We start from the raw sequence: 20,204 nt of genomic DNA on the forward strand, positions 1-20,204 counted from the left end.
GATGGGGGAGGCGATAAGTCACAGCTCCCCAAGCACCTGGTCACCTGAGCTGCTCAGACTGGGGAAGGGCACAAAACGCAGGCTCAATCAAGTCTGCGGCTTTGTGGAGTACCCAAGAACCTGAACAGCTTTGACCTGGGAAGTGCACTCAACCCAGGACTGGCCTCAGACAGTTCCCAGCAGAGCAACCTAGAGCCTGAGCAATATATACTGGGAAAGCACACACTCCGTGAACGGGGGCAAACCCATTGTGGCCAAGACACTGGGAGCACAGCCCACAGACGCCAGTGATATTTGTTTGCAGTGTTCCTCCCTCCCCACAGCACAGCTGAACAAGTGAGCCTAAAAAAAGTGACCACCACTGCCCTCTTGTGTCAGGGTGGAGATTAGACACTGAAGAGGCCAGCAAACAGAAACTAAACAGAGGGAACTGCTTTGGAAGTGACAGTTGCAATAGATTAAAACCCTGCAGTTAGCATCGACTACATAGGAATGGGCCTATAGATCTTGAGAAGTGTAAGCCAGATCAACAAACTATCTGAAAATGAACTGACCCCACACTGTCCACAACACCACCAGAGAAAGTCCTAGATATATTTTTACTATTATCATTTTTTTAATTTTTTTAAAAAAATTTTAAGTCCTCTATTACTCCTTTAATTTTCATTTTTATAACTTACTATTACTTTGCAAAAAAAAACACCCTATTTTTAAAGCAAACTTCATATATATATATATATATATATATTTTATAATTTTTGTGACTTTGTTTTTTTCTTTAATATTGTATTTTTGAGAATCTAATCTCTACTCTAGATTTTTAATCTTTGCTTTTGGGTATTTGTTATCAATTTTGTACCTTTAAGAATCCAATCTTTAGTACCCATTTTTACTTGGGAGCAAGATTACTGGCTGGATTGCTCTCTCCCCCTTTGGACTCATCTTTTTGCCACCAGGTTGCCTCTATCTCCTCCCTCCCTTCTCTTCTCTACCCAACCCTGTGAATCTCTTTGTGTGTTCTGGGCTGTGGAGAACACTTAGGGAACTGATTACTGGCTGGAGCTGTCTCGCTTCTTTTGATTCCCCCTTTTATCCTCCTGGCCACCTCTCCCTCCTTCCTCCCTCTCTCTTCTCTGTATAACTCCGTGAACATCTCTGAGGGGTACAGACTGTGAAGAGCACATAGGAAAGTGATTACTGGCTACATTGCTCTCTTCTTTCAATTCCCCCCTTCTCCTCCTGGTCACCTCTATCTCCCTCCTCCCTCTTCTCTTCTCCTTGTAACTCTGTGTACCTCTCCAGGTGTCCCTCACTGTGGAGAAACTTTACATCATTAACCTAGATGTTTTATCACCTATACATCAGTACTGTATAGATGGAGAAGTCTTGAGGCTACTGTAAGAATACGACTGAAAACCAGAGGCAGGAGGCTTAAGTCCAAATCCTGAGAACACCAGAGAACTCCTGATTTCAGGGAACATTAATCGAAAGGAACTCATCAAATGCCTCCATACCTACACTGAAACCAAGCACCACCCAAGGGCCAACAAGCTCCAGAGAAAGACATACCACACAAATTCTCCAGCAACACAAGAACATAACCCTGAACTTCAATATACAGGCTGCCCAAAGTCACAACAAACCCACTGACATCTCAAAACTCATTACTGGACACATCAGTGCACTCCAGAGAGAAGAAATCCAGCTCCACCCACCAGAACACTGACACAAGCTTCCCTAACCAGGAAACCTTGACAAGCTACACGTCCAACCCCACCCACAGTGAGGAACCTCCATAATAAAGAGGAACCACAAACTGCCAGAATATGGAAAGGTCACCCAAAACACAGCAATATAAACAAGATGAAAAGGCAGAGAAATACCCAGTAGGTAAAGGAACAGGATAAATGCCCACCAAACCAAACCAAAGAGGAAGAAATAGGGAATCTACCTGATAAAGAATTCTGAAAAATGATAGTTAAAATGACCCAAAATCTTGAAAACAAAATGGAGTTACAGACAAATAGCCTGGAGACAAAGATCGAGAAGATGCAAGAAAGGTTTAACAAGGACCTAGAAGAAATAAAAAAGAGTCAATATATAATGAATAATGCAATAAATGAGATCAAAAACACTCTGGAGGGAATCAACAGTAGACTAACAGGCAGAAGATAGGATTAGTGAGGTAGAAGACAGAATAGTAGAAATAAATGAAACAGAGAGGAAAAAAGAAAAAAGAATTAAAAGAAATGAGGACACCCTCAGAGACCTCTTGGACAATGTTAAACCCCCCAACATTAGAATCATAGGAATCCCAGAAGAAGAAGACAAAAAGAAAGACCATGAGAAAATACTTGAGGAGATAATAGTTGAAAACTTCCCTAAAATGGGGAAGGAAATAGTCACCCAAGTCCAAGAAACCCAGAGAGTCCCAAACAGGGTAAACACAAGATGAAACACCCTAAGACACATATTAATAAAATTAACAAAGATCAAATACAAAGAAAAAATATTAAAAGCATCAAGGGAAAAATAACAAATAACACACAAGGGTATTCCCATAAGGATAACAGCTGATCTTTCAATAGATTCTCTTCAGGCCAGAACGGAATAGCAAGACATACTTAAAGTGATGAAAGAAAATAACCTATAGCCCAAACTACTGTACCCAGCAAGTATCTCATTCAAATATGAAGGAGAAATCAAAAGCTTTACAGACAAGCAAAAGCTGAGAGAATTCAGCACCACCAAACCAGCTCTCCAACAAATGCTAAAGGATCTTCTCTAGACAGGAAACACAGAAAGGGTGTATAAACTCAAACCCAAAACAATAAAGTAAATGGCAATGGGATCATACTTATCAATAGTTACCTTAAATGTAAATGGTAAATGCCCAACCAAAAGACAAAGACTGGCTGAATAGATACAAAAACAAGACTCCTATATATGTTGTCTACAAGAGACCCACCTCAAAACAAGGGACACATGCAGACTGAAAGTGAAGGGCTGGAAAAAGATATTCCATGCAAACAGAAACCAAAAGAAAGCAGGAGTAGCAATACTCATATCAGATAAAATAGACTTTAAAACAAAGGCTGTGAAAAGAGACACTACATAATGGAAAAGGATCAATCCAAGAAGAAGATATAACAATTATAAATACATATGCACCCAACATAGCACCACAATACGTAAGACAAATGCCAGCAAGTATGAAAGGGGAAATTAATAATAACACAATAATAGTGGGAGACTTTAATACCCCACTCACACCTATGGATAGATCAACTAAACAGAAAATTAACAAGGAAACACAAACTTTAAATGATACAATAGACCAGTTAGACCTAATTGATATCTTTAGGACATTTCACCCCAAAACAATGAATTTCACCTTTTTCTCAAGTGCACATGGAACCTTCTCCAGGATAGATCACATCCTAGGCCATAAATCTAGCCTTGGTAAATTCAAAAAAATTGAAATCATTCCAAGCATCTTTTCTGACCACAATGCAGTAAGGTTAGATGTCAATTACAGGAGAAAAACTATTAAAAATTCCAACATATGGAGGCTGAACAACACACTTCTGAATAACCAACAAATCACAGAAGAAATCAAAAAGGAGATCAAAATATGCATAGAAATGAATGAAAATGAAAACACAACAACCCAAAACCTATGGGACACTGTAAAAGCAGTGCTAATAGAGAAGGTTCATAGCAATACAGGCTTACCTCAAGAAACAAGAAAAATGTCAAATAAATAACCTAACTCTACACCTAAGTTTACTAGAAAAGGAAGAAATGAAGAATCCCAGGGTTAGTAGAAGGAAAGAAATCTTAAAAATTGGGGCAGAAATAAATGCAAAAGAAACAAAAGAGACCATAGCAAAAATCAACAAAGCCAAAAGCTGGTTCTTTGAGAAGTTAAATAAAATTGAAAAACCATTAGCCAGACTCATCAAGAAACAAAGAGAGAACAATCAAATCAACAAAGTTAGAAATGAAAATGGAGAGATCACAACAGACAACACAGAAATACAAAGGATCATAAGAGACTACTATCAGCAACTATATGCCAATAAAATGGACAACTTGGAAGAAACAGACAAATTCTTAGAAAAGTACAACTTTCCAAAACTGAACCAGGAAGAAATGGAAAATCTTAACAGACCCATCACAAGCACGAAAATTGAAACTGTAATCAGAAATCTTCCAGCAAACAAAAGCCCAGGATGAGATGGCTTCACAGCTGAATTCTACCAAGAATTGAGAGAAGAGCTAACAGCTATCCTACTCAAACTCTTCCAGAAAATTGCAGAGGAAGGTAAACTTCCAAACTCCACCATCACCCTAATACCAAAACCTGACAAAGATGCCACAAAAAAAGAAAACTACAGGCCAACATCACTGATGAACATAGATGCAAAAATCCCTAAAAAAAAAAAATTCTAGCAAAGAGACTCCAACAACATATTAAAAAGATCATATATCATGACCAAGTGGGCTTTATCCCAGGGGTGCAGGGATTCTTCAATATCCATGTATCAATCAATGTAATACACCACATTAACAAATTGAAGAATAAAAACCATATGATTATCTCAATAGATGCAGAGAAAGCCTTTGACAAAATTCAACATTCATTTATGATAAAACCCCTCCAGAAAGCAGGAATAGAAGGAACATACCTCAACATAATAAAAGCTATATATAACAAACCCACAGCAAACATTATCCTCAATGGTGAAAAATTGAAAGCATTTCCCCTAAAGTCAGGAACAAGACAAGGGTGCCCACTCTCACCACTACTAGTCAACATAGCTTTGGAAGTTTTGGCCACAGCAACCAGAGAAGAAAAAGAAATAAAAGGAATTCAGATTGCAAAAGAAGAAGTAAAACTCTCACTGTTTGCAGATGACATGATTCTCTACATAGAAAACCCTAAAGACTCCACCAGAAAATTACTAGAGCTAATTAATGAATATAGTAAAGTTGCAGGATATAAAATTAACACACAGAAATCCCTTGCATTCCTATACACTAACAATGAGAAAACAGAAAGAGAAATTAAGGAAACAATTCCATTCATCATTGCAATGAAAAGAATAAAATATTTAGGAATAAACCTACCTAAATAAACAAAAGACCTATATATAGAAAACTATAAAACACTGATGAAAGAAATCAAAGAGGACACAAATAGATGGAGAAATATACCGTGTTCATGGATCAGAAGAATCAATATAGTGAAAATGAGTATACTACCCAAAGCAATCTATAGATTCAATGCAATCCCTATCAAGCTACCAACGGTATTTTTCACAGAACTAGATCAAATAATTTCACGATTTGTATGGAAATACAAAAAAACCTCGAATAGTCAAAGCAATCTTGAGAAAGAAGAATGGAACTGGAGGAATCAACCTGCCTGACTTCAGGCTATAATACAAAGCCACAGTCATCAAGACAGAATGGTACTGGCACAAAGACAGAAATATAGATCAATAGTTCAAAATAGAAAGCCCAAAGATAAATCCATGCACCTATGGTCACCTTATCTTCGACAAAGGAGGCAAGAATATACAATGGAGAAAAGACAATCGCTTTAACAAGTGGTGCTGGCAAACTGGTCAACGACTTGCAAAACAATGAAACTAGAACACTTTCTAACACCACACACAAAAATAAACTCAAAATGGATTAAAGATCTAAACGTAAGGCCAGAAACTATAAAACTCCTAGAGGAAACCATAGGCAAAACACTCTCCAACATAAATCACAGCAGGATCCTCTATGACCCAGCTCCCAGAATATTGGAAATAAAAGGAAAAATAAACAAATGTGACCTAATTAAAATTAAAAGCTTTTGCACAACAAAGAAAACTATAAGCAAGGTGAAAAGACAGCCTTCAGAATGGGAGAAAATAATAGCAAATGAAGCAACTGACAAAGAATTAATCTCCAAAATATACAAGCATCTCATGCAGCTCAATTCCAGAAAAATAAACGACCCAATAAAAAAATGGGCCAAAGAACTAAACAGACATTTCTCCAAAGAAGACATACAGATGGCTAACAAACACATGGAAAGATGCTTAACATCACTCATTATTAGAGAAATGCAAATCAAAATCACAATGAGGTGCCATTTCATGCCAGTCAGAATGGCTGCTATCCAAAAGTCTACAAGCAATAAATGGTTTAGAGGTTGTGGAGAAAAGGGAACCCTCTTACACTGTTGGTGAGAATGCAAACTTGTACAGCCACTATGGAGAACAGTGTGGAGATTCCTTAAAAAAACTGGAAATAGAACTGCCATATAACCCAGCAATCCCACTGCTGGGGATACACACTGAGGAAACCAGAATTGAAAGAGACATGTTTACCCCAATGTTCATCGCAGCACTGTTTATAATAGCCAGGACATGGAAGCAACCTAAATGTCCATCAGCAGATGAATGCATAAGAAAGCTGTGGTACATATACACAGCTGGAATAATACTCAGCCATTAAAAAGAATACATTTGAGTCAGTTCTAATGAGGTGGATGAAACTGAAGCCTATTATACAGAGTGAAGTAAGCCAGAAAGAAAAACACCAATATAGTATACTAATGCATATATGGAGAAGGCAATGGCACCCCACTCCAGTATTCTTACCTGGAAAATCCCATGGGCAGAGGAGCCTGGCAGGCTGCAGTCCATGGGGTCGCAAAGAGTCGGAGACGACTGAGTGACTTCACTTGCACTTTTCACTTTTATGCACTGGAGAAGGAAATGGCAACCCACTCCAGTGTTCTTGCCTGGAGAATCCCAGGGACGGGGGAGCCTGGTGGGCTGCCATCTATGGGGTCGCACAGAGTCAGACACGACTGAAGTGACTTAGCAGCAGCAGCAGCAGCAGCAGCAACGCATATATATGGAATTTAGAAAGATGGTAACTATAACCCTGTATGTGAGACAGCAAAAGAGACACAGATGTATAGAACAGTCTTTTGGACTCTGTGGGAGAGGGCGAGGGTGGGATGGTTTGGGAGAATGGCATTGAAACTTGTATATTATCATATGTAAAATGGATCGCCAGTCCAGGTTCAATACATGATACAGGGTGCTCAGGGATGGTGCACTGGGATGACCCAGAGGGATGGGATGGGGAGGGAGGTGGGAGGGGGGTTCAGGATGGGGAACACATGTACACCCATGGTGGATTCATGCCAATGTATGGCAAAACCAATACAATATTGTAAAGTAAAAAATAAATAAATAAAATAAAATTGTTAGCCTGGAAAAAATAAAATAAATAAATAAAATAAGGCCTGACTGAAATCTAATAATGACATCAGACAAATTCAAACTTAGGTACATTCAACAAAAATAACTGCCCTGCAATTTAATAAACTGTGAGAGCTCTGACAGTCGTGGAAAGCTTGAGAAAGTCCCCTATTTGAAGAAAGCTAGACATGACAACTAATTGCAATATACAATCCTGGACTTGTGGGTAAAACTTGAAGGTATCTGCAGATTATATTGCATTGATTATATTGATGTTATTTTCCTGATTTTGATGGCTGTATTATCATTCGGTAGTAGAATGTCCCTGTGAGTGATACGCTAAAATATGGGGTGGGGGCATGGAGTGATAGGGTATTCATGCCAGAAATTTCCTCTTCAGTTGTTCAGGAAACAAGGTTATTATACTATTCTTGAAACTTGAGTTTGAAATTATTTCAAACTAAGAAGACAAAATTAAAACCAAGGACTACAGAATTTGTTACTTAACTATTGTGTATTCCTCAAAAAACATTTGCTTTTATTGATTTATAATATTTTTAAAATCAAGTATTTTTTCTGATATAAAAATATGGCTCCCACATGCAAACTTAATCTACAGTATGAGAAGCTAGGGCACTGGTTACCCTGGTGAGAGAGTAACAGGAAATAGTGACTAGAAAAGAGTGGTGAAAAGTTTCTGCAGTTCAAGTATTGTTTTCTAATCTGGGTGCAAGCTATGTATCCTTTATGTATTTCCTCACCCTGCACACATAAGATTTGTGCTCTTTTCTGTATGCAGGATATACTTCAATAAAATTTAAATGTAAATGAAAAAAGACATAATCTTTAACTTTTAAAAATCCACAATCCACTATATACTCTGCTACTGTTGCTGCTGCTGCTAAGTCGCTTCAGTCGTGTCTGACTCTGTGCGACCCCATAGACAGCAGCCCACTAGGCTTCCCCATCCCTGGGATTCTCCAGGCAAGAAAACTGGAGTGGGTCGCCATTTCCTTCTCCAATGCATGAAAGTGAAAAGTGAAAGTGAAGTCACTCAGTCGTGTCCAACTCTTCCCAACCCCATGGACTGCAGCCCACCAGGCTCCTCCGCCCATGGGATTTTCCAGGCAACAGTACTGGAGTGGGGTGCCATCACCTTCTCCGCTATATACTCTAGATTGATGCCAATTTCTCAGAGTTGCATATCTAACACTCACAAATCAACAGTGAACCATAAAACTAACCTAAGAAGCTCTAAATTGGTGAGTAAACAAAAATTCAAGAGAGAAAGTTACTGGGGGCCCTAGTAGTCAAAAAATACACTCAACTAGCTGTTCATGACATCTTCTCATACAAAAGTGGAAGATGGAAATCAAGATCCAGTTTCACTACTCCTTGTTACTGCTTTCCTCCAACAATGCGAGGCAGCATTCAAAATGTTTATGGTAAAGGGACTTGGTCAATGGGGAGACCTCCATATTCTTTAATAGTTACAAGCCTATCCGAGTGAGCCCACGTGGTGCTTACACCTAAACAATGATGTCGGTAGGACTCGGAAGGATGTGAATAAAAATAAAGGCAGGAGCCCATCTACTCCTCCTGCATGATGGATGTAGCAGGGATAAACTTCCAACACACACTCCCATCTAAGTGTAGCAGCCCTTTCCTCCTCACTGAGGGTGAGGCGTTTCCCCCTAGAAATTCCAACTCCCTCAATCAGGAAAATAGCACAACTGTGCCAGCATGTGGACCCTGCTACCTGGATCAGGGCTTTTACTCCGCATGATGGTTCTGCCTCCTCTTAGTACTTGTCAGATTTCAACCTGGGGACTGGGATTGCAGGCGATTCAGCTTTCTAACATGGTTGTGCCAGTGCTGCTGATCAGCAGCCTCCTCTGGTCAGCCAGGTGATGGGAGACCAGCCCTCATTTATTTCATCAATCTGCTTCCCCTTTGTGGGGAAGGGTTCAACTGGTAAAACTTTAAGTGCACTGAGGAATCCATGGAGCTTCTCTACGATTATGCAAATACTCAAAACATATAATAACGAAGCCATCAAGAAGGGTGAGAGTAGATAGTGTCTCCTCCCACTGCTGTAAAAATACTCCAACCTTGGTTGGTCAAATCTGCAGATGCAGAATCCACAGCCTCAGACAGCCAACTACAAGTGGTGTGAGCATCCAAGTATGAAATGCCCTGTGGATACAAAGGGATGACTCAACTTTGCCCTTCTTGGCTATAGGAATCCCATTGTTCTGCATTAGACTTCAGCTCTCGAACCTGTAGGTTATGTGATTTAGGACAAAATACTTAACATCTTTGTACCTCTTTCCTCATCTATAAATCAAAATAATAATGTGTACTTTGTTCTGTGCATATTAAGTAAAACTTAGTCTGAGCACTCTTATATAACTAAGCAATGTTAATAGATAGTTAGGGCATAAAAAGAAGCCACAATCATGGAGAGAAAAGGTGAAACAGATATACAAGCAAAATAATAATGAAGACAAATAAAAATCACAGTGAATATTAATATGAGTTACTGAGTGGCCAACCCTGTACTTCAGCTTCACATGCTGACACTTCATGTCATCTCACTCACTCTGTAACACCACTGTGAGGCAGGCGTTATTGTTATCACTCACTTAGACAGAAAAACTAAGCCCAAGAGGCTATTTGTGTGCAAGGAAATTCAATTTTTAAGTGGTAAAACAGAGCCAGGATTGAAACCCAGATCTGTCAGATCCCAAACTCCAAAAATAGCAAAATGAGATTCTGAATCATTTGTTTATCATAATCACCTGGAAGGCTTGTTAAAATCATAAACTCCTAGGCCCAAGCCAAGACCCACAAGTGTGATCCTTACACCTGCCACCAGTCCAGCCTGCCACCAGTCCACCCAACTGAATTTAGGAACCACTGCCTTCCTCTATTAATGTGGGGGAACATTCAAAAGATGTTTGTTGTGAAGGGATGTGGTCAGTATAAAGACCCTAATGATGCTTTAACAGTTATGAGCACCTCTAAGTGAGCCCTTGTACATGTTGGTTCTTACACTAATTTAGGGAAACTTGGACGCAGGAGCAGAGAAGGTAAGAAGAGGCCTCCTGGAGTCACCAGTTCACCATATCGCTGGCCTCCAGTTCATCCACAAATTCAAAGGCATCCAAATGTCCATTACTTCCTCCCTGCTTCCCGCCTGGTCCTCCTTGGAACTGAGCCTTGGCTGAGGACTTGCCTGAAGCCAAGTGATCCTGCTTTAAATCCCAGATTCCTAGAGCTGAAGGATGAAGCCCATTGTCCTGGAGGAAAACTCAAGGGGCTACTACCCCACTAAGAGACACCTCCCCAGTTGGGAATAGTCCTTGAGATGTTTTTTTCCTTTGTGAAGGTCTCTAATGCTTCTTTCTTTGACAGGAAGGACTTGGGGGAAGTCCCTATGACTTCCCCCTGCTGACACTGGTCTGCTGTGGCCCTTTGACTCATGTGGGCTTCCTAAAGCCTCCGCTACTGCAGACCAGAGAGGATCTCAGTTTCCATTTGCTTGCCGCTGCTGCTGCTGCTGCTGCTAAGTCGCTTCAGTCATGTCCAACTCTGTGCGACCCCATAGATGGCAGCCCACCAGGCTCCCCCGTCCCTGGGATTCTCCAGGCAAGAACACTGGAGTGGCTTGCCATTTCCTTCTCCAATGCATGAAAGTGAAAAGTGAAAGTGAAGTCGCTCAGTCGTGCCTGACTCTTAGCGACCCCATGGACTGCAGCCTACCAGGCTCCTCAGTCCATGGGATTTCCCAGGCAAGAGTACTGGAGTGGGTTGCCATTGCCTTCTCTGTCCATTTGTTTGGGGAGGGCTTAATCCAGGAGACCTCAGTTTCAGCTATAGCTCTGGTTTAATGGTGGTTCTGCCCTAGCTATGTTGATAAATTATTTATCATTCTTCACCTGGGTTCTCTAATCTGTAAGAAAGTGTTTTTATGGAATTTCAAAAATCCTTCAGAATATAAGCCCCACCCAATGAGTGTCCCATTGTTGAATACCCATTCAGTAAATACTGTATCAAAGAAGAGTTAAATGAATCTTTTTAGACATCAATTGCCCTGCCACATTCTCTTGCTCACTTGTTGATTTCAGCCACAACCACAGTGGACAGTTCCTAGGAGACTCAGACTGGCCTAGTTCTGACTCTCTCCCACCTCAATACTGGCCCTGTAAGTCTTTCTGCCTCCATTTCTGACTCAGCCTCACCTCCACACAACCTCAAATTCAACAGAAAGAAGGAACCATTTATCTCTACGTCCCTCAAAAGTTGGACCATAAAGAAGGCTGAGTGCTAAAAATTTGATTCTTTCGAATTGTGGTGCTGGAGAAGACTCTTGAGAGTCTCTTAGGCTGCAAGAGATCAAAACCAGTGATCAAATCAACCCTGAATATTCATTAGAAGGACTGATGCCGAAGCTGAAGTTCCTATACTTAGGCCACTTGATGCTAAGAGTCGACTCATTGGAAAACACCCTGATGATGGGAAAGACTGAAGGCAAGAGGACAAGGGGGTGACAGAGGATGAGATGGTTGGCCAATATCACAGACTCAATGGACATGAGCTTGAGCAAATTCTGGGAGATAGTGAAGGACAGGGAAGCCTGGCATGCTGTAGTCCATGGGGTTGCAAAGAGTCAGACTTAGCAACTAAACAACAATCCTCAAATGTTGCTAATTCATGATTCCAGAGTGAGCAAGCATTAACCATAGAAAAGATTAATGAATTGAACTTATGTTTCTAAAAAGACATCATTAAGAAGTTAAAACGTTAATCATGGGCTAGGTGAATGTATTTGCAATATATGCATCAAGCAAATACTTGTATCTGGACTCATATCCAAAATATATAATTGCTGGAAATCAATCATAAATAAAAGACCAACAACTCATTGTCTTTTAGATATGGGCAAAAGCTTAAACAGCCAATTAACAAAACAGGATATCCAAAAGCCAATGAGTATATGAAAGTGTTCATCATTATTCAGTTCAGTTCAGTAACTCAGTCGTGTCCGACTCTTTGTGACCCCATGAATTGCAGCACGCCAGGCCTTCCTGTTCATCACTAACTCCCGGAGTTCACTCAAACTCTCGTCCATCGAGTTGGTGATGCCATCCAGCCATCTCATCCTCTGTCTTCCCCTTCTCCTCCTGCCCCCAATCCCTCCCAGCATCAGAGTCTTTTCCAATGAGTCAACTCTTCGCATGAGGTGGCCAAAGTACTGGAGTTTCAGCTTTAGCATCAGTCCTTCCAAAGAACACCCAGGGCTGATCTCCTTTAGGATGGACTGGTTGGATCTCCTTGCAGTCCAAGGGACTCTCAAGAGTCTTCTCCAACACCACAGTTCAAAAGCATAAATTCTTCAGCACTCAGCCTTCTTCACAGTCCAACCTCACATCCATACATGACCACTGGAAAAACCATAGCCTTGACTAGACAGACCTTTGTTGGCAAAGTAATGTCTCTGCTTTTCAATATGCTATCTAGGTTAGTCATAACTTTCCTTCCAAGGAGTAAGCCTCTTTTAATTTCATGGCTGCCATCACCATCTGCAGTGATTTTGGAGCCCAGAAAAATAAAGTCAGCCATTGTTTCCCCATCTATTTCCCATGAAGTGATGGGACCAGATGCCATGATCTTAGTTTTCTGAATGTTGAGCTTTAAGCCAACTTTTTCACTCTCCACTTTCACTTTCATCAAGAGATTCTTTAGTTCTTCTTCACTTTCTGCCACTTTCTGGGTGGTGTCACCTGCATATCTGAAGTTATTGATATTTCTCCCAGCAATCTTGATTCCACCTTGTGCTTCATCCAGCCCAGCATTTCTCATGATGTACTCTGCATATAAGTTAAATAAGCAGGGTGACAATATACAGCCTTTTCCTATTTGGAACCAGTCTGTTGTTCCATGTCCAGTTCTAACTGTTGCTTCCTGACCTGCATACAGGTTTCTCAAGAGGCAGGTCAGGTGGTCTGGTATTCCCATCTCTTTCAGAATTTTCCACAGTTTATTGTGATCCATATAGTCAAAGGCTTTGGCATAGTCAATAAAGCAGAAGTAGATATTTTTCTGGAACTCTCTTGCTTTTCATTATTAGTCATTATGAAAATACAAATTAAAACTGCAATGGATAACATGATACCCATTCAAAAGGGCTACAATTTATAAGGCTGAAAATAATAAGTATAGGTAAGTATGTAGAGCAACTATAAATCGCATATGCTCTGGTAAATGTATAAGTTGGTACAATCACTTTGGAAAACTATTTGGTAATATCTACTAAAGATATGCATTTTTTCTACGACCCAGAAATTCTACTCTTGATACATACTCAAAGAAATGAATGCTTATATCCACTAAGATATATACAGTAAAGTACAGAAAAACATCATTTATAGAGCCAAACCAGAAACAACCCAAATGTCCACCAGTGGTAGAATGGATAAATGAACTGAGGTATGATTCATCTAATGGAATACCACACAGGTGTGAAAAAGAATGAACAAATATTCTGTAAAAAAAAAAAAAAAAAAGGAAAAACAAGAATGAATTTCACAGATGTAATCATGATTAAAGAAGCCAGACACCAGAGATCATATACCCTATGATTTCATGTAAATAGAGTTCACAAAAGGTAAATCTTTTATCTATGGTAATGTAAGTCAGAATAGTGAATATCTGGATGGCCTATAGACAGAGAGTGGCTGTAAGGGAGCATTCTGGGCTGCGGGAAACATTCTACAACTCCATCTTGGTGATGGTTCCATGGATGTATAAATGTATAAAGCTCATTGAGCTGTACACTGAAGATTGACACCCTCACAGCATGTAACCTGTAGTTCAATTATTAAAGAAGTACCAGCCTTAGATCACATACCCACCCCTGGATCAATCGCTGTGGCCACGGAGCACAATGACGGGCTTGGGCCTGGGTCCTATGGTTCAGCCCTCAGGCTGGGGATGGACTCCACCCAGACAAAGAATGGACAGACAAGAAAATCTGGAGGTGTTTCTGGAAGATAAGGAAATGGATGTTCTGAAGGAGACAGGCAACTAATTCCCAATGGTCGGGATGAAGGTGGCCCTCACCATGAGCAAGTAGACTGGGAAAACCCAATCTTCAAAGAAAGAGAGAGAGAAAGAAAGAAATAGAACAGGGAGACACACCCAGAGTAACCTGGCTCTTGACTTTCTAATTCCTGGTTCTCGGCCCTATGAGTGAAGCCACTCTCCCTATTTTGGGGGTCTGTAAGATCCTCCTGTATCTGTGGGGAACTTCTCATTCTTTTTGGCCATCTGGCACATTGAACCTTCTTTTATTGTTTGGGGAAGTTCCCTACATTATGAATCTTGGTGGGAGGTAGAGCCACTTGCCACCGTCAACAATGAAAATGCCAAATGCTCACATTCCCAGCCTTCCTTGAAGCTAGAATGCAGTTGGGTGATACAGGCCAAAGGAGAGCACCACTCCTGAACTGCAGGGCCCAGAGGCACATCCATTCCAGAAGACGGTCCAGCAGCGCTCGTGCAGTCCAGCTCAGGGCTCGGGGTGTTGGAGGAGTGAGTGGCAGTGGCCCGTGCCCAGTAGTGTAAGGCTGTGGTCCTCACACCGCTCTACCTTTGCCTGGTGAGGCCTCACACCTAGGTCTCCAGCCTTCCTGAAAATCTTATACTTGATTCAGCATCCTTTCAATAGTTCTTCTGTGGCCTTGATCAACCAGAATTACTATGTGCTGCTTAAAACCAGGAACCCTAATTGATAACAGTTCCAAAAAATTCCCCTTTTACTTTATACTAGTTTTGGAAGGTTCTATTACTTACAACGTAGAGAAAATTAGCCTGAATCCACAGAAGTGATTCTACTGTATGAATTATCCAGGCCACTAGGAAGGTGTCTGGTGGCAAACAGGCCCTTTACCAGCCCACAAATCATATGACAAGAGGGAAGGGATGGAGCTAATAGAGCAAATGACTGTTAGGGCTTCCTCTTGTATTATGTTCTGTTCTTGTAATAGACCCAACAGATAGTACTGTATCCTTATACTAGTACTGCCATAATATACCAGATACTGGATGGTTGAGATGATAGCAATTTCTTTTCTCGCCATTCCACAGGCAAGAAGTCCAAGATCAAAGTGCTGGACAATTCAGCTTCTAGTGAAGTCTCTCTTCCTAGCTTGTAGCCAGCCACCTTCCCACTGTGTCCTCATAAGGTTTTTTCTCTGTTGCATGCATGGAGAGACAGAGACAGAGACACACAGATAGAGAAGCAGAGAACAGAGGTCTCTGATATCTCTTATTCTTGTAAGAACCTCAGTCCTGTTGGATTATGACAGGTTAACCCTATGACATCATTTAACCTTATTACCTCCTTCAGTTCAGTGCAGTTCAGTTCAGTCACTCAGTCCTGTCCGACTCTTTGCGACCCCATGAATCGCAGCACGCCAGGCCTCCCTGTCCATCACCAACTCCTGGAGTTCACCCAGACTCACGTCCATCGAGTCAGTGATGCCATGCAGCCATCTCATCCTCTGTCATCCCCTTCTCCTCCTGCCCCCAATCCCTCCCAGCATCAGAGTCTTTTCCAATGAGTCAACTCTTCGCATGAGGTGGCCAAAGGACTGGAGTTTCAGCTTTAGCATCATTCCTTCCAAAGAAATCCCAGGGCTGATCTCCTTCTGAATGGACTGGTTGGATCTCCTTGCAGTCCAAGGGACTCTCAAGAGTCTTCTCCAACACCACAGTTCAAAAGCATCAATTCTTCGGCTCTCGGCCTTCTTCACAGTCCAACTCTCACATCCATACATGACCACAGGAAAAACCATAGCCTTGACTAGACGAACCTTTGTTGGCAAAGTAGTGTCTCTGCTTTTGAATATGCCATCTAGGTTGGTCATAACTTTCCTTCCAAGGAGTAAGCGTCTTTAGAGGCCCTATTTCCAAACAAAGTTACATTAGTGCTGAGGGTTCCAATATATGAATTTTGGGAGACACAATTCAGTCTACTACAGGTATTGTCCCAACACTGAAGAAGAGAAATATGAGGTTAAAACCCTTGTCTAAGGTCTGAATGAAGCCTTTGCACCTTTGTGGTGGTGGTGGTTTAGTTGCAAATTCGTGACTCTTAAGATCCCATGGACCATAGCCTGCCAGGCTCTTCTGTCCATGGTATTCTCCAGGCATGAATACTGGAATGGGTTGCCATTTCCTTCTCCAGGAGATCTTCCCAACTCAGGAATCAAACCCGGGTCTCCTGCATTGCAGCCAGATTCTTTACTGACTGAGCTACCATGAAGCTCACTTATGGCTTATGGTAGAAAGTATCATGGAGAAGGCAATGGCATCCCACTCCAGTACTCTTGCCTGGAAAATCTCATGGATGGAGGAGCCTGGTAGGCTGCAGTCCATGGGGTCGCTAAGAGCCAGACACGACTGAGCGACTTCACTTTGACTTTTCACTTTCATGCACTGGAGAAGGAAATGGCAACCCACTCCAGTGTTCTTGCCTAGAGAATCCCAGGGATAGGGGAGCCTGGTGGGCTGCCATCTATGGGGTCTCACAGAGTCAGACCCGACTGAAGCGACTTAGCAGCAGCAGCAGCAGAAAGTATCAAATCCTAGAAACACAAGCTTGCCAGATGAAGAGTATGTGTTGACACAGAGTAGTAAGAAACGAACAAACACGGGATGATGTCAATGTGCCTGTCCAGTCTTCAGCCCTGAAGTCAGTGACTGGAATAGCCCAAATTCACCCACTGGCGCCTCTCTAAGCTCCAGCTGTATCCATGGCTGGCACACTGTTTTTCCCTGAATCTCATCATTCTGGGTCCAATGTTCGGGGCCTTACTCTCACACTACTTTGTGAATGCTGACAAAAACTCTGTCTTTGACAGAACAGTCAAGTTCCTTCAGAGCCACTGTACCAAGCCTCCTTCAGCCTGCTGAGTCCAGTTTTAGCAAAGAATACACTAAGCCAGTCAATCAAGAATCAGCTCACCTTTTATATCCAATGAAGATTGAAGGCAGAAGAAGAAGGTGACAGAGGATGAGATGGTTGGATAGCATCACCAATATAATGGATATGAACTTGGGCAAACTCCAGGAGATGGTGAGGGAGAGAGAGGCCTGACATGCTGCAGTCCATGTGTCTCAGAGAGTTGGACACAACTAGACAAATGAACATGGAGAAGGCAATGGCACCCCACTCTAGTACTCCTGCCTGGAAAACCCCATGGATGGAGGTGCCTGGTAGGCTGCAGTCCATGGAGTCGCTAGGAGTCGGACACGACTTCACTTTCACTTTTCACTTTCATGCATTGGAGAAGGAAATGGCAACCCACTCCAGTGTTCTTGCCTGGAGAAACCCAGGGACGGGGGAGCCTGGCAGGCTGCCATCTATGGGGTCTCACAGAGTCGGACATGACTGAAGTGACTTAGCAGCAGCAGCAGCAGGCGACTGAACAACAAAAACTAGTTCTTCTACCTTTGGCATTTAATCAAGTTTCTTAATAATTTTCCATCTATTCCCACACCTGTCCTTTGGCTATAAGTCCCCACTGTTACATTAAACAGTTGAATTCAATCTCTCTCACTATTGCAGTAAACTTAAATTCTTCCTTGCCATTTTAAATCTCAGGATAATTTTTCTTCAACAGTTTACTAGGGGTGAGACCTACATCTCACATTTCTCTTTACATATCTCCACAGAACTTAGCAAGTGGCCCAACTAGGGGTTTGTCAAGAGGTGAGCAATGCGCAGGCAGTTAAGTGACAGCAAAGAACTCCAGGGACCAGCTACAGAGAAAAGTCAAAAGCACCTTGATACCTATGAAGAGTGGCAGATAGGATCAACTTGAAACAGAAGGATGGAGGAGAACAAAGGGGAGAAAACAGGGGTGCCTGGCACACGTCAAAATCAAAGGGAACCACCTTACACTGCCGCTTTGGGCTACTCCAGATACAAAGGGCCCCAACCTTGAAGGTCCCCCAGCCCTGGGCTGGGCCTGAGAACCCCAGATCTAAGAGGCAGCATTTGGCAGATGAACAAACACAGGATGACTGCTCTGGCCCTGGTTTTGCTACTTTTAGTTGTATGACGCTGAACAGCTGATCCTCTCCATGTGTGAAATGAGAGTAACAGCTCCCTCACAGGTGCAAGGCGGAGAAGGCAATGGCACCCCACTCCAGTACTCTTGCTTGGAAAATCCCATGGGCGGAGGAGCCTGGTAGGCTGCCGTCGATGGGGTCTCGAAGAGTCGGACACTACTGAGCGACTTCCCTTTCACTTTTCACTTTCATGCATTGGAGAAGGAAATGGCAACCCATTCCAGTGTTCTTGCCTGGAGAATCCCAGGGACGGGGGAGCCTGGTGGGCTGCCGTCTATGGGGTCGCTCAGAGTCGAACACAACTCAAGTGACTTAGCAGCACAGGTGCAAGGAGAGAAATATGTAAAAAGATTTTTTTTTCTTTTTTAGTAGTACTTAATAACTTATTGACAGAGAAGGCAATGGCACCCCACTCCAGTACTCTTGCCTGGAGAATCCCATGGATGGAGGAGCCTGGTAGTCCATGGGGTCGCTAAGAGTCGGACACGACTGAGCGACTTCACTTTCACTTTCACTTTTCACTTTCATGCATTGGAGAAGGAAATGGCAACACACTCCAGTGTTCTTGCCTGGAGAATCCCAGGGACGGGGGAGCCTGGTGGGCTGCCGTCTATGGGGTCGCTCAGAGTCGAACACAACTGACAAGACTTAGCAGCAGCAGCAGCAGCAATAACTATTGAAAGGAATGTAAATGCTTTTTCCAGGTAGAATGAAGGACCTGGGCAGAGTGCATGTTTTTGTTTGTTCTCTTCTCAGTAGACTTTTTCCAAATGTGCACATCTGCAGGCCTGCTGAAAGTTTGAAAGAAGAGTGACTTGTGTAAAACTGGTACATAGGAGAGAACAGATGTCACTGTCATGATTTGGCTGTGAGGCACATGTACCCACAGCAGTCTGACGGGGGCAGGTAGAGAACAAACAAAGCTGTAGGAGTGGACCCTTTGCGGGTTGGTGTGCTGCCCAAATCTGCATCCAGTGGGTGAAGCCAACTCAGGCATCTTTTGGGTTCATTCTTATCTCCAAAAACGGTGGGCAGTCGCTGGGACGTAGTGGGTAGTGGAGAAGTGGCAGCATAGTTCTCTGGGCAGACAGAGGCCGGCCATCGGGCGGGTGGCGGCTGCAGGGCTGAGGGTGGTCTGACCAGTTTGTGACAGGGGCCCAGCCTGCAGCTGGGGCTCAGGACACAGTCAGATTTGCAGGAGAGGGGTCCTGGGGCAGTAGTGTGATGTAGAGCAAGGCGCCAGCCCCTGGTGGCAGCTAACTGAACCACTGTTTGTGGAACAAACAAAAGCATTGTAAAGGGATGGGAGGGAATCTGAGGGCGGGAAGAAGAGGCCACCAAAGGGACTGTGGCGGGAGGGGGCAGCGTGCAAAAGCCTGCCCCCCCACCCAGGGATGGAAGGTCTCCAGGCCTAGCAACCAACAACCTTCATTGTCATCAAAATACTGTGTCCTTTCATCCAGGGCATTACGACTGCTATTTTTAAAACACACACATTCCTGGTGGAAGGTGAGCATCCTCAGCACGCAGTTTCTAAAACCTCTGTAATCGTCATAACACTGAGACTGCAAACAGACAACAGCAAACACTGAGGCTGTGTTATTATCTCTGTTTTACAGACAGAGCAAGGTAGTTTCTTGGGTCAGCATTTGCTAAATTGTGATCCATGAGATGGTAAGGATAGTGCTGAGCAATGAGGGGCAGAGGATTAAAAAAAACATTTCTGTAGCCAAACATTTGAAAAATAATGCTGCAGAGTCTCGTGTCCAAGTGCACAGACTTAGGAGT

At 42.5% G+C, this 20,204-nt stretch overlaps 1 protein-coding gene across 9 annotated transcripts in view; it reads right to left on the reverse strand.

Annotated features, from left to right (window-relative positions):
* AADACL3 (arylacetamide deacetylase like 3) overlaps positions 1 to 20,204 on the reverse strand; it is a 160,362-nt gene that overhangs the window by 58,668 nt on the left and 81,490 nt on the right. For 2 of the 9 annotated variants that reach the window (XM_059875796.1, XM_059875795.1), the window contains exon 4: positions 6,663 to 6,951. The exons of the other annotated variants lie outside the window; for them this stretch is intronic. The gene's annotated coding sequence lies outside the window, so the exon portion shown is untranslated. The remainder of the gene's footprint in view (positions 1 to 6,662; positions 6,952 to 20,204) is intronic. 9 annotated transcript variants of the gene reach the window in all.

The sequence above is a fragment of the Bos taurus genome, chromosome 16 (assembly GCF_002263795.3).
Source record: "Bos taurus isolate L1 Dominette 01449 registration number 42190680 breed Hereford chromosome 16, ARS-UCD2.0, whole genome shotgun sequence".
NCBI classification, from domain to species: Eukaryota; Metazoa; Chordata; class Mammalia; order Artiodactyla; family Bovidae; genus Bos; species Bos taurus.